The sequence below is a fragment of the Tympanuchus pallidicinctus genome, unplaced genomic scaffold, assembly GCF_026119805.1.
Source record: "Tympanuchus pallidicinctus isolate F22 unplaced genomic scaffold, pur_lepc_1.0 scaffold3, whole genome shotgun sequence".
NCBI lineage: Eukaryota > Metazoa > Chordata > Aves > Galliformes > Phasianidae > Tympanuchus > Tympanuchus pallidicinctus.
Genome location: NW_026294747.1, coordinates 66,748,615 through 66,763,535, shown reverse-complemented (window position 1 = coordinate 66,763,535; position 14,921 = coordinate 66,748,615). Strand labels below are relative to the sequence as shown.

The window sequence follows — 14,921 nt, the reverse complement described above, 5'->3', positions numbered from 1 at the left end:
GCAACAGAGGAACCAGCTGCTCCCTGAGGAACAGCCAGCCCCAACTGATCTGCTGGGAGGGAGGTTGCCTGCAGGCCTTCATCTTAGTGGCCCTCCTCTGGACTTGTTCCAAGAGCTCAGCATCTTTCTTGTACTGGGGTCCCCAGGCCTGGACGCAGTACTCCAAAGAGCCAAGCAAAGGGGGACAATCACCTCCCTCTCCCTGCTGGCCAGCCCTTTTTTAATGCAGCCCTGAACTCAGTTGGCCTTCCGGGCTGCAAGTGCACACTGCTGGCTCTTGTACAGCTTCTTGTCCACCAGGACCCCTAATTCCTTCTCTGCAGGGCTGCTGGCAAGGAGATCTTTGCCCAGTCTGTATAAACACCTGGGGTTGCCCCGACCCAACTGCAGCACCCTGCACTTGGCCTTATTGAACCTCATTAGGTTCACATGGGCCCACTTCTCCAGCCTGTTTAGATCCCTCTGGATGGCTTCCATTAAAATATACATTTTGTATATTGCACACAAAGAGGTGCTTGATACTCTCTGTGCTGTAACTCCTGAAATGCAGCATGCTGTAGAAAACAGCTTCAGTTTTGGACAAAGGATGCTCCCTTCCCTCCTAACAAAGCACCAGAGAGTAACCCTGTGGCTGAAAGCAACACAAACTTGGAATTGATTCCTAAATATGCTTTTAGGGGTAGCAAAGCCACAGCCTCAGGATGAGCAATAGTAAAATGATTACTCAGAATCTGTTCAGATTTGGGAGTGCTACAGAAAGGTGGACATTTGAGAGTTCTCTGTGTTGCTGTTTTACATCAGGTGTGTATGAAGTTGTCACACACAGCTGAGGAAATCTTTCACCTATTTAAGAGAGATGTTTTGTGCTATTTGTGTGAGCTGCAGTTTGCATGGCAGAGCAAAAAATGCAGTCCTGATGATCACTTAGCCCCCTGGTCTATTTGTAGAGCAGGGTCTTCCCCTGTTAAATGCAACTACAGCCAGTATTACTTCTTGTGCTAAGCCTATATTGCACTGAACATGTTACCCTTTGGTTTTCACAGAATCATAAAATGATTAAGGTTGGATAAGACCTCTAGGATCATCTAATCCAACCATCAACCCCCTCCATCATGCCCACTGAACTCCGTGCCACATCTCCATGGGTCTGGAAGACTTCCAGGGATGGTGACCCCTCCACCCCCTGGGCAGCTGTGCCAGTGCATCACCACTCTTTCACAGAATAACTTTTCCTAACATCCAACCCGAACCTCCTAGAGGCCATTACCTCTCACCCTACCATGAAGCATATGGTGTTATAAACAAAAATTTATTGTTTTTCTTCTTCATTTTGCATTTAAGAAAACAAGGAGGAAAACATACAAAAGGGTGCAGCTGCTGAGGCAGACTTGAATTCCCCCAAAATACCCAAATGGCTCTGTAGCCAAGCATCCCTGCGCAGGCAGCCACACTGGGATCAGATGTCATTCATCTTTTACATCTTTTGCCTAAGGACAGAACTATAGGACAACTTTTTCTTCCAATTAAGGTCCCAAATTTGAAATTGCAAGTAATTTTTCCATCTCATAACACATTCTCAAGTAGAAGATGAAAATATCAGGGAAGGGGGAAAAATCTCCATTTTTCTTGGTCAAATAAAAACTTATTAACAAAAGGCTGTAAGTAAGGAGAAAGTGCAAATGGAAGGTTGTTTGGGCTACTTTGACATATGTCTTTGCAGGATTTTATTTGCTGCAATTAGCTTTTACAGGCTTCTGACTTACTCATTCCTTTTGCTTTCTTATCACATTTATCATGTTTAATAGACTCGAGGTATAATAAGCTCACTAATTCGCTTATAGTAAAACCATAGCCGTACCCAAAGCTAAAGAAAGTGGGAACATACTGCTGAACTGTAGGGGGTAATGTTGCTACACATACTCTGCCTGCCAGCTGCAAGAGGTAGATAAAGCTATTGGCTGTGTCATTATGTGACAAACTGGATCTCTGTGGAAAGAATAAGAGCACGCTGTTACTCCTAGCAGCCTCCTCCCTCCTTCCTGTCAGTGTCTCATTTGCAAACTGTGGCACTTTGTTTCTTCAGATCTTGCACCAATACCTGTGCACTTACCTTAGGAAAAGCAATGCTGGACTTCCATGTGCGACCCAGGCAATGCACAGAGCGCACTGAGTCCTGGCTCTCTCAAGGACAGCTTTCTCTAGTGGTCTCACAGCCTTGACTGCACTCTTACTACTGCAAAGCAAAGCGCAGTGATGGGTGCTGGAGCTCAGATTCTTCTGAGGAACACAAATACCTGTTCAGAGAGCTGTATGGGAAAGTAATGGTACCTGGCAATGGCAAAAAAGCCCTGGTGCAGTCTGTCTGATATGGCAGGCCCAAGATGCCCAGGAATTGGGTTTTCACCACTTCTTCATGTAGCATCTGACACACTGGGGCTCTTAGGTCTGATCACAGCATAGCTGATGTGGGCAAAATAAAGCTGCTCTTAAGGCAGACTGACTGACAGACTTGTCATGGTGAAAGTACACATATTTGAAATGTTATGGCTGTGTTCTTGGAAACTCTAACTAGGGTAAGCTATTTCCTTGAATTCATGGGGTAAAAATAGAACCTGCTTTCAGACAGTGGATTTGACAGCTGTGAGGATATAGTATAGATGTCTCCAAAAGCATGATACAGTTTTTTGCTTTGTACACCAAATAATAATAGGATTTGTTATGGAAAGAAGGGATGACGAGATTTGAATTCCTAGGTACAAGGGGAAGAGCATGGTGGGGGATTACAGCTCAGTGGAACTAACAGAAACCATCGGCCATGCTTCTCACTTCAAGCTACATCACTACTTTCTCATGTTCTGCATGGATCCAATGACTGTCACCTTGCTGCTCACTGGGGCTCCTTGAAAATCATAGAATCACAGAATCATGGAATGACGTGGGTTGAAAAGGACCACAATGCTCATCCAGTTCCAACCCCCCTGCTATGTGCAGGGTTGCCAACCACCAGACCAGGCTGCCCAGAGCCACATCCAACCTGGCCTTGAATGCCTCCAGGGATGTGAAATGCGGTGCTGTTTTGCTGAGCCTGAAGTGCTTTGCCTTTCTTTGTGGACAAGTGTTTGAATAGATTCATAGAATGACTTATATTGGAGTGGACCTTAAAGATCATGTAGCTCCAACCCCTCACCATGGGCAAGTTACTCCCATGGCATACTCCCATTGCAGGCTGCAGAAACAGGTGGTGGCATTGCTTCTCACTCCTCAAAAAACCACCCAGAGATGATCCCATCCTTTGGTAGCTTGCTTGAGTGGCCAATCACTTTCCCCAAGAAAAAGCTGTGATGTGCATTTTAGTGGAAATGGTCTGCCCTTAACTTCCAGCCATCGGTTCTGATTTAGTCTGAGGGCTTCCTTCCTTTAAGGGTATTTGTGCTCTGGGTTCACATCACTTTGTAAGCTTTTCGATGACGTCGAACAGATGGAGCTTCTCAGTTCTTGTACTACTTAGGTATCTTACTCATTTCTCAAATCTTTCTCTGTTTGTTTTTTGAACTTCATGTCAAAAATGTTGCCAGTGAAAACTGCATTCAGTATTTTAGTTTTTGTACTCAGTCTCACCGTTGTTACATATATACAGGTAACAGCTCTCTGTTAATGTTACTTTTAATTTTCAGATGTCTTTTTCCATCTCCCTTTTCATGAATATTTTTTTCTACATTACAGAATCACAGAATGACCAGGGTTGGAAGGGACCTCAAGGATCATGAATCTCCAACCCCCTGCCACATGCAGGGCCACCAACCTCCACATTTAACACCAGACCAGGCTGCCCAGGGCCCCATCCAACCTGGCCTTGAACACCTCCAGGGACAGAGCATCCACAGCTCCCTGGGCAGCTGTTCCAGCACCTCACCACTTTCTCTGTAAAGAACTTCTCCATTGTTTAAGGAAAAACAGCATCGAGCTATTTACACATTGTAAGTTCTTAGATCTTTTCCAAGATGCAGATTTATAGGACAGAACCACCTACTCTTTAGATTTGCCCTCACAGCTGTATTCCAATCCTTATGTATTTGGTTTTATTTATTTTTATTTATATAAACTTTGTTCTGTATAAAAAGATAAAGCTTTCCAAGAAATCCTGACACCTTTGTGTGATACTGCAAGTGCTGCTGCATTCTTCTGACTTCTGCACCAACCATCCTTCTTGTCCCTCTTGATATCAGATGATCCTCTGAATTTATGAACTGAGAAATACTGGCAACAATCAGAGTGCTTTCCTAGAGAATATTTCTTTCTTTTTTTTTGTGAGCTTACAAGTTGAGCTGACAGAGGTCAACTGAATGCACTGCAGTTGCCCTTTTAAAATATTTGGCACCATCACATACTATGTTTTTACTAAAACTTTTCATTAAGAAAATGATACAGCATAGTAAGAAGATTATAAACTATGTGTCTAATCTCAAAAAGTAAGTAAATCTTTTCAATTAGGAGTTATTAGCTAATTTTTGGGCTTTGTATACCTTTGCCCAAGACTTATAAATATATTTACAATAGAGTTACAGAGCAATCATTAGTTGAGAAGAAAATAAAAAATATTGGTGAAAAATATCCAGATGATAGAGTGATTGTTGGCATGGTGATAACCTAGACATATCATTTATGTAGCATGGCCTTACTCAGTATTTGGAACATAATAAAAGAAAATCTGTGATTTTAGTGTTGAAGTACGTACATCATGCTGACAAGACAATGGACTGGATCCTGGAGAAGATGGATTCCTGAAAACTGGAGGGAATTCATGAAGCCATTAGTGAATCTGTAGGTAATACAAGTGTTTCAAGTGAGACTCAGAAATTACGTAGGTGTCCAAATCCAAAACTGTGATTCTGACTGCCCTCCTCAGCATTTGGGTAAAGAGCATTTTTGTGTCTTCTAAAGTTGTTTACTATTTTACTTTAAACCTCGCTGTCCTGAGGTGAGAACAGGAGAATGACTATTGGGCAAAGCATCACCCGGGCCTGTATCCCACCAGTGCTGGCCAACAGCAAACGCCTGAGAGAGCAGGACAAGTGGTGATATTTCCCAAAAAACACCTTGCTATGACTATGGACCTTCCTAAACTGAAGGAGTGATTTTGTGCCAAATGACCTGTATGGGATTCTTCTGCCACACTTGTGTCTGCTGGCCCTTGGGAACGCCTGGTACCCACCTCATCCTCTGACCAACCACAGCTTAATAACCTGCTGCACAAATAATGACCTTCTCATACCCTGCTGTCTGCTCGTGCACACCCCTGCCATGGGTTACCACTCATCACTGACCTCAACCTGGACATGCAACATTGACCGCAACCCTCTGGCTACAACCACCCAACCAATTCTTTGTCTGCCTTGCACAAGTCCAGACAGACGACATCAGCTGCCCTGCCTTTGTCCACCAATGCCATCACTCCATCATAGAAGGCGTGTCAGAAGTGGGAACATCTAACATCAGCAGGATGGGGCTTTTCACAACATCTCTAAGCGATTCCTTTTGCAATGTGTCTGATAAAGGAAGTAGCAGTTGTGCAACATCTTGCTGATTGATGAGCAGAGCAGAGCAGAACATGGAACATATCACATGGGGTGTTGCCTTTCTGTATCTTGTTTTATGATAAGGAACAATCTGCGTAGTCCAACAGAAAGCCAAACGTGCTTATCTTTGGGGTGATGCTCAAGGCTGTGCATCTTGAATCAGGTCCTGTGTCAGGTTCTGGATCTTGCTGCACAGATAGCTATGTATTCACACAGAAAATGCACAGAGTACAATTAATTTTCTTTTTTTATTTACTCATATCATTATCAAAGTACCTCAGAACCTCTGTCAAAAACACAGACTTTGTAGTTCTTGCTGCTGCATATACAGAGATGATGTAATTTGCCAGCAGCTTGTGGTTTCAGATTAAGAAGAACTGATACGCAGATGAGCAAATACAAAGAAACAGCTTTAGCAAATGCCTAGGTAAAACAGAGCCAGAGACTACTTACAACTACTTACAAATGCTGCCCTCCTCCCCATGCAGAAGAACCCTCCACTCCACTTCATTTGCAGAGCCAGCTGAAGTTGCTAAGAAACAATGCTCTTACCCAGCATGTGCCTTGCTCAGAGCACCATCAGTGAGGACAAGGTGATGACAGCTTTGACATGCAATATTCGCAGCTGTGGTGCAGAAGGAATGCAGTGTTGACACCCAAGAGAGCTCGTGGCTCACCATGCTGGGATGAATCCTGGCCTGCCCACAGACCTGAAGCACAAGGGAAGATGCTGTGCTCCCTTCTGCTTTCTTATTCCATGCTGCTGCAATGGCCACATCTCCCACTTGTAATGCTAAGACCTTCCCTTAAGGGTAGCACAAAACAACAAGTTCCTCTACATTCACTTCCATTCCCTTCTTGCCTTTCCATTCCTCCGCTTCTCCAAAGAAAACTGCAAGTCTTCGCTTCTTCCTGAGACATCAGTCACCCCATGGTGACTGATCATTAGGTGACCTCATCATTAGGCTTTGTTTTCAATCCGTGCTGCCTCTGATCCAAGGCTGTAAGTTGATGTTAGACACCTGGAACTATGGTCAAGCAAAGAGCCTGGAGCTGCCAACCAAAAACAATGAATTTCATTATGGCGTGTGACCACTTACTGATGGTCCCCTCCAGCAAAGTCCTGTATTTTTTTTTCTTTCCCACCTGTATTTTGGGTTGATCCTAATACTATCCTGAAGCCCCAGACCAATAGGCATTTGTCCTGGAAATGTCAGTGTTCAGCATCTTTGCTCTCTGTGATAACTGTGACCTGTGCATAGCTCTGAAGTCAGATCTCCTCCCATAGGATGTAGAGAATGGACACACTTCATTCTTTGACAGGGTACCCAATGGTGGCAATCCCATAAATCCTTCCTTCATCCTCCAGGAAGGGACTCTACAGCCAAATGAAAAACCTGCGGTGAGGTGTCACATATGGGCGTTTCCATGGGAGTCATAGCTCCTGTTTCTGTCAATAGATTCAATCAACAGAGCAATGTGTGTGCTGGCTTGCTTCAGAGTGGACTGCAATGCTCCCCAGAGCCCACTGACTCCAGACAGTGCTGACATGTAAGTCTAGGTGTCTTAATTTGCAGTGTGAATCATATCCACAGCAGCACTTCTGCTGTGATCTTCTGGCTGTAGTTATTCATCCTCGCCCACCTGCTAGATAAAACAGCAGTGTTTTTGTAGATTTAAATATATGCTGGTAGATTTTCAGTTGTTTATTTTAAATAATACATTACATCCAGATCTGGAGCGATTCTAAGCTAGCAAGTATCCCTCTAAATCAAGTGGCACTTCCTGGATATCTTTAAACACCCAGAAGTGCCAGGCCATGACAGAAGATAAAGATAAGCCACAAACTTTTTCTGGTGAGCTGCAGCACTATGGTCTCCAGCAGCTGAGCTTACCATGGGCTGACCCCTTTCTCATCATGATTTGCTCTTGTGCTTGTTCTTCATTAACATCTTTTGTAAACCTTTTGATTTGTTGAAAGCGGTCATTTGTTTTCAGGCTGGGAGCACTGCTAGATGTGGCCAATAGTGGAGCAGTGCTTCAGAGCTCTTCTAACTTGCAAAGTCCTGATGATGGATGTAATCAGCAGCACCCCATGAGATTGTAGGTGTACTCAGGTGCCTTCCATCCACCTGAAAGGAACAGCTGGAATGAAGGGGCTATTTTAAATTAGCCCTTCCAGTGCTCTTTGTTCATCTTTCAGTTGTGCTGTTCAGCACAGGGCATGGCCAGTGAGCAGGGTAGGTGGCTGGACCAGACAGCTGGTGTAATACTGTATCTTTCATGGACTGACAGTATTTTCACAGCCTTGCTGAAGACGGAGGGAGATAGTTCGTCATTTCTGTGACTTCTTCTGGAGCTGATGAGGAGATTAACCTGTAACAAAGCTTTGTTTTGATGGACCAATACTGTGGTTAAATAAATCTATTGCAAGTTGCTTGGGCTGATGAAGTTGCCTTGTGATTAGATTAACTGCTGATTAGATTTTGATGGGACCTGGAAAGAGTGTGAGTTGTAGGGTGCATTTTAAAAACACTGTGCAAGGAATTAATTCTCTGTTCTCACTCTTCTATTCTGTTCTATCCTAGCCCTTAATTCTCTATTCTTTGCTTTAAAAACCTGCCCTAATGACTGCACAGTGAATTGATTAACAGGCTAACGCTTATTTTTATTCACATAAAGAGTAGTACTGTGTTGGTTTTCTCAACATGGAGGAGACAACCGCACCCTTGTAGGGTGTGTGTACAAGTCTTAAGGCATGCTTTACCTGCCAGGTGAGCCTGCAATCCTCATCTGACCGATAACAGCATCAGCAGAACCAGTGAAAAGAGACAAAATGGCCAAAGTACGAAGAAATGATGGGCACAAACATTCAGCAGCTCTGCGGTCTTGTGCGGGAGGAAATCTTACAGAGGGCTGAAGCTGTGTGAGTGACATATACATGACACAAGCAGTCTTAAAATCAGTTTTTCTGGTCCAGAAGAGCAGAGTGGCTGGGTTTGCTCTCAGGAAGTGTTGCTGCACTGTAGAAGTGGTTTCACATAGATGCATGGGAGGATGGACCTTGGGGAACACAGAAGCAGAGGCCAGCTGCAGCACTGAAATCTGATGCAGCAGTTAATAAACCAGTAACTTTCTCCACCAGTGACTAGAACACCAAGATGGAGATAGGGCCAAGGCAGAGTTTTCCTACCCTCAATCCCACACCCTCTTCTGTTTCCCCTGCCTACATCAAAGGGAGCAAAACTTGGTGGTTTCTCTCTAGCTCAGCCTGGCTCCATCCCTTGCAGCCTTGGCTGCATCCCAGCAGGACGTGCATTGCACTGGCTGCATAAGAACCAGAGGCTGGATGGAAGGCACGAGCTATTCACTTTCACCAAATGATGAATGGTGGCTGTCACTGCCTCCATCGATAGCAGCTCTCTGTAGCTGTCAGACATGCACCATTTTGTAAACCTGATCGTGTTTACATTAGCAGTGTTTTATGAGCCTCATCACGTTGCAATGTAAATATTTCTGCAGCAGCTGCTCCCTGAGGAGTGACGTGGTGGGGTGGTGTTGAACAAACACCAGCCACAGACTTCAGTACATGCATATCCTCCAGGAAGGAGCCAGAAAACACAAGTGCACCAGGAATTAGATGAAGAAGCTTGAAGTCTTTGGTAAGAAATTTCAGCCATCTTGAATGTTAGAATAGGCAGAGGTTTCATACTAGTCTATCTTTTCTCTTATGAAAATAGCACGTCACTTAGAAAAGGAGGCTGGCCATCTGGCTACGAGATTTTGTCTGAGATGCTTCACTTGCATGTTGATCATGAAGCACTGAGCTTGTGTCACCTGCTGTACAGGTATGACTATCCTGCTATGACATATTCGATTTCCACTGCAATTAGTTTTTGCACGCACCTCTCCTTTGGCTGTGACGGTGGGGTTTGTAATGGGGAGCAGCCTTGGCACAGACGCTCTCTGGTGTCCTCTCCAGCACGATGCTGGCACACCAAGGGAAAAAGCAAAATGAACATTCAGAGCAAATCCTAGTTTGGCCATCATGAGAAACAGAGCAAAACTCCAAGTCTAATATATAACATTTTTATTTTCACTTTGTTTAAAGCATGAAAGCATAGCAGTGATAGCTTTCTGAGTGGCAAAACCCCAGCTGGTATCTGAAACCTAATGGCTGTAATTCAGATGTAGATATTTCTCCTCAGAGATCAGAAAAAATCCTCTCCTAGCCAGATAATAAAGGGAGACAAATTATATTGTTTGCTGAGAGTCTGAACCAGGTCCATGGCATTACTCTGGGAGATCCTGACAACATGATGCACCATCTACAGCGACTATCCTACATGATGGTAGCAATTACATCAAATTGTCTCCCCAATCTAGACCCCAAACATAGTTTACTATTTTTTTTATTTTTTTATTTTTGCAAATGAAGAACAAAATGCTGTGTTAAAGATTATATTTCCTATATTCCAATGAGAAGTGATGTGAACATCTACCAAGCATAGGGTAAGTCTTGGTCTCCCTCTAGTGATGGACCTACCAACAGCAATGATCAACCCAGCTGCAGCCTCACACTTCCATCCTTTGCCTCCATCACTGGCTTCATGATGTGGTTGGTGGCCAAGGGTAGCTCTAACCCTTCTCAAGACCAGCCAAAATCTCACAAAGATACTTCCTGATGTAGCATGCGTGATGATGGCTGATGATGCAACCTACAACACAAGGCTCGATGCATTCTGGCTTACAACTGTGCTTATATTTTGTATGCGGATTGCTAATCTGTGCAGGACTAGGAGACGTGAGCTTGTACCTCCCATTGCTGGAGAGATGTCATGTAAGAAGCCCACCACTGCACCCGGTAGCACTTTCCACCTCACAGAAAGGCAAAGATAACCAAGACACACACAGAGGTGTGTGGCACTTCAGCAAGACAAGGGGGCAGAGCTAAACTACCAGTGCTCCTCCTCTCTAGACATACCCACCTCTGACAGTGACTGCTGGAGGAACTGAAGGTCCTGAAGTTGCCATGGAACCACCTGGGTAGGAGCCCACGCAGACTGAACTGACATGGTGCATCTATGAGGCTCAGAGTACCCAGAGCATCTCTGGTGCTGGGTTATGAAGTAGCTCAGCACACACCCCTGTGAAATCCATAAGGATGCAGTTGAAGACTTTGGGCCATGTGTTGCAGGCTAATTTCTTTGGTAACTGTGATATGGTTGTGCAAGGGCTGCATGGGCTTGATGGTATCAGCCCTAATACCTACTAAATTCTAGAGCAAATCTTTTAGGTTGTCTCTTCTAGTGCTTCCAATTTTCATTCTGAGCTTTGTTGTAGGACATGATTAAAATGAGAAAGTTTCTGGAAGTCTTGCTCTTTAGAGGGATAAGCAAGGAGAAGATGCTTTGAGCAATACATCAATATTGCCTAGAGTGATGATTTAAAAAATAAGCAAGTGATACTGTTTAAATGCATGATTTAATTTTCTCTATATATATTTTATTTTTTAATTATTTTGGCTAAGGAATTTCCTAGTGGAAAAGTATCCATAAAGTTGGTAGTAACACCTGGATGCCCACCTTGACATGGATATGATCTTGCACTTAAATGACTTCAGGTCAGGAACAGAGAGAGAGTGCTGTATAATTGAAAGAGATGTTATCATTTGGAAAATTAACAAAATAAATGATGACATTTTTATGCACTAGTTCTTCTGTTTCCCTGCCATGCAACTGACTCACTATGGCAGTAACTTTTTTTTTCTTTACTGTCTTTTCTTCTGTTGGGCTGCTAAGTGGGAGAACATTTGAAAATGAGCAATTCCTGAACTCTTAGTTTTTATATACTAAGATTTTGACATGTTCAGACCTTTGTCATGGCTCTAAATAGACCTCAAATGCTACATCTTAAAATCCATTGGAATTGCTAAAGGCACTGATGGTACAAATTGATAAAAGCCCAGAGTTAAACGTCTCATTCATAAAATCAAAATTATTCCAAGTAAAGACAGCACTCAGGACGTGTTTTAGGAGTTCATGAACTGAACGCTCATCTTTGTCAGATGGCCTACCACATTCCTTCCTCTTCATTTCTTCTGAAGAGAAGCAGATGAAAGGGGGTGTTCCATACCTCAAATTGCCTCTTCTGTATTCAGTGGGCTGAAATACTGAAAGAGGAAAGGGTGTTATGGCAGACAGAGGATCCTCAGACAGAGGATGGTGCCTTCTTTACCAACCAAACTGCCTTAGCTGTAGTTATTCCAATAAGCTTCTTGAATGTGCCTTTAACTGTTCCTGGCTTTTACAGAAAGAACTGGAAAAGAAGTATTAGGTTTCACAAAGAGGGTCAAGCAGTTCTGCATCAGAATGACACCAAGGACTTTCTAGATCCTTCACGATGAGGCACATTAAGTATGGAGCAAGTGAAAAGGTGGTGAAGAACAATAAAGCTCTCAAGTAGAGAGCAACCAGCAACCTCAAAGGTCACAGCTATGGGAGCACTGCTGTTGTACATATTGAGATGTGTGAGAGATTTGAACATGGGTCATTTGAGTTAGGAAAATGCCTGATGTTCTTGGGATGTGATTTTAAGCCTGAAAAACCCCTTTAACAACCATCCTGTTGAAACAAAGAATGTTTTTCCTTACACAGCTTTGCTTTTGTACTTAAAGCTATTATCCTCAGAAATATCTCAATTTTGTATTGATTTATTTTCTGCCTAAATCTCCCTGATCCAGCAAAAGGGAGAAGAAAGCCTGGCTGATGCCCTCTTCTAGTACAGCTTCGCCAATCTTCAGAGCAAGATGGGAATGAAAATAGAGAAAACCCCAAGGACAACCCTGGGGGGTTGATTTGGTGCTGACCTAATGGTGCTGAACACAAGTGCTGATGAAAGAGGTGCTGGATCCAAATAAACCATTGGTGAAATGTAAAGGATGTGTGAGCACCCAGTACTTCATCACTGTTAGCACTGCAGTATGGAGGTGTGAGTGAAGGCCCACAGCCTTCTACTGAGCTATGAACAGAGTTGAAAACAGGGACTCAACCTCCAGCTGCTGCAGTTGGGACTTTCTGCCAGGAAAAGTCAGTGTGACTGTGGATGAGCCACTGAATGAAAGGCAGTTTTGGTGTTTGCGTGCTTGTTCAGATACTCACTGCCATATATGCTCAGCAGAATTTTGAACTTTGAGTTCCTAAGTGGCATGTGAAACCTTCCCAAGCACATTAATTTATTCACATACCTTTTCTGAGTTTATTAGAGGAATTAAAGAGAAAGATGATACCATGGCCAGAAGGACCAAAGGGAAGGATGAAGCAGCTGATAATCCCATCAGGAGCATATTAGACATATTTCATTAACGGTCAGATAATTAAAGCGGAAGATGTGAGACACAAATTCAGTCCATGTTTGATCAGAAGCTATGAATTTTGCTCTTTGATCCTGATAAAAGGTAAAGAAAAACAGTTTAAGAAAAGAATGGAGGAATATCCCTATTAACATCAAATATGAGACCCCTGTTATGGTAAGGAAAGGAAATGTAGATGGCAAAGATCAAAGGTGTATTCTGTAGAAACAAATGCTGTGTTACATAAACTTTGCTTTTTCAAAGTGGTGATTTCAGTTTTGCAGAATCCTTTTGAGAAACACACCAGAAAGTTTGGAATTTTTGTGGGCTAGAAACTGGTAGGAATTGAAAATAAAAATGCAAGAAGGTGCATTCTGGAAAGATGGTATTTCAAAAGATGGTCAGAAAATTGTTTTTGCTTCTACAGGAGCTTGGAGCTGCATAACAAAAATTCAAATACTGAAACTTTTTTTGCTTGAAAACCATGTAGCCAGTGGGGCAAACCTCCAGACATTTCACACCTTGACGCTGCTGGCAGCTGCACTCTTGCAGACACGCAGGGTTGGAGCCAGTCGTGTTTCCAGGCTGGGGTTAGGTCACTGACACGAAGCTCAGAGATGTGCAGCCCTGCAGCCCCACTGCAGCCGTACTGTGGGCAGTGGGCGTTTGATGCCAACTGCATCTATGCGCCAGACCCTGCAGTACACAAAATAAATGCTGTTTGTTGATATGGACACCTTCTGTCTCTTGTTCAGGACTCCCACAACTTTCCATTGGTCTATGCTGTCTTTATGTTACGTAAATGCCAGTTCTGGCTTTTAGTAGTCTTTAGCTCAGAGCTACAACAAACTCACACTGGTCTAATAATGAATTGCAAGCTTAATAATGTAAGAAACTAGGGGCTTAAGTCAGTCTCCAGAGTTTAATAAGGCTGCTAAATAAGAAAGTGTTATTTATGTATTACAGAGCTAATAGCTTAAAATGTCGGTGTGAACTGAATAGCAAGAAATTGAGCCAGCAAAGGTTTTTTCTGCTGTTATCAAATTGCTTGTGAAATTATTTTCTGTACACAGAGGATGAAAGAATGGAGTGTAGATTTCTCGTATATTTCTGTAGCTTTATGGACTTCACAACAGTTGCTTTGGATTTTGTCATTCACACACGTTTGTTGTTCCAGTTTGGTAGGTTGGGGAAGGTGGGGAAGGCTGGGAATGCTGGCTGCACTCTTGCTAATGCAGCATAGTGTGCAAGGTGCACTATTTGCTAGAAGGGAGCATTGCTGACTCATATTAAACTTGTGTCCATCACAACAACTACTTACTGTTCTGCAAGGCTGCTTTCCAGACTGCTGACACCAATGTTTTCATGGTAGAGTACTGGCTGGAGAAGTTATGAGTGACTATTTCAGATGATAAAGAACATCTGCTTCCATTTTATTTCTAGGTGAACACTTGACTGCCAAGAAGCTCAGATCTGAGCTTGAATCCAGACTTCTTACATGTTACTTTCTTTCTTCAGTAGCTCTAATGCTGTGAGCAAGTAAGAAGAAGGATTAGAAGTTAAGGTTGAGAAGAGAGTTTGAAATTATGATGCAGCACATGGTGAAAGTACTACCAAACAGATCTGCAAAGGTTTTTAAACAACACTTGTGATGCTTGAAAAATCTCTTGTAACAGAATTCATCATTCTTGGTGTGTTCCTGGGAGACAGACAGGTGAGAACTGAAATCAATGTGTTCTGTGTCCAAAGAGAAATGCTGCAGAAATAGAAAAGAGTAATAAGCAGTCGTTTTAAATGTGCTGCTAAATCCTAAAGCATATTCCTCCACAGAGTAAGACAGAATGAAGCAGGAGAAGTGAGGAGGTCTTAGACAGTCTGGCGACCTGCAGGAAAAAAATAAGAGGGGAATTAACCCAGCAGTCTCAAATTAAATACAGGTAATATGGCTGCCACAGGGACAGTGCCTACAACAAAACCAGAATATCCCAAGGGCT

At 43.2% G+C, this 14,921-nt stretch overlaps 1 long non-coding RNA gene across 2 annotated transcripts; it reads left to right on the top strand.

The window, feature by feature from the left end:
* The first annotated feature begins 3,662 nt into the window (after nucleotides 1–3,662).
* LOC128085383 (uncharacterized) lies at nucleotides 3,663–13,293 on the top strand. 2 transcript variants are annotated; one of them, XR_008208943.1, is made up of 3 exons: nucleotides 3,663–3,977; nucleotides 4,721–9,424; nucleotides 12,319–13,293. It is a non-coding gene; the product is annotated as an uncharacterized LOC128085383 (long non-coding RNA). The 2 variants fall into 2 exon arrangements; XR_008208942.1 differs by having other exon boundaries at nucleotides 3,663–9,238; nucleotides 9,317–9,424.
* The last annotated feature ends 1,628 nt before the right edge of the window (nucleotides 13,294–14,921 follow it).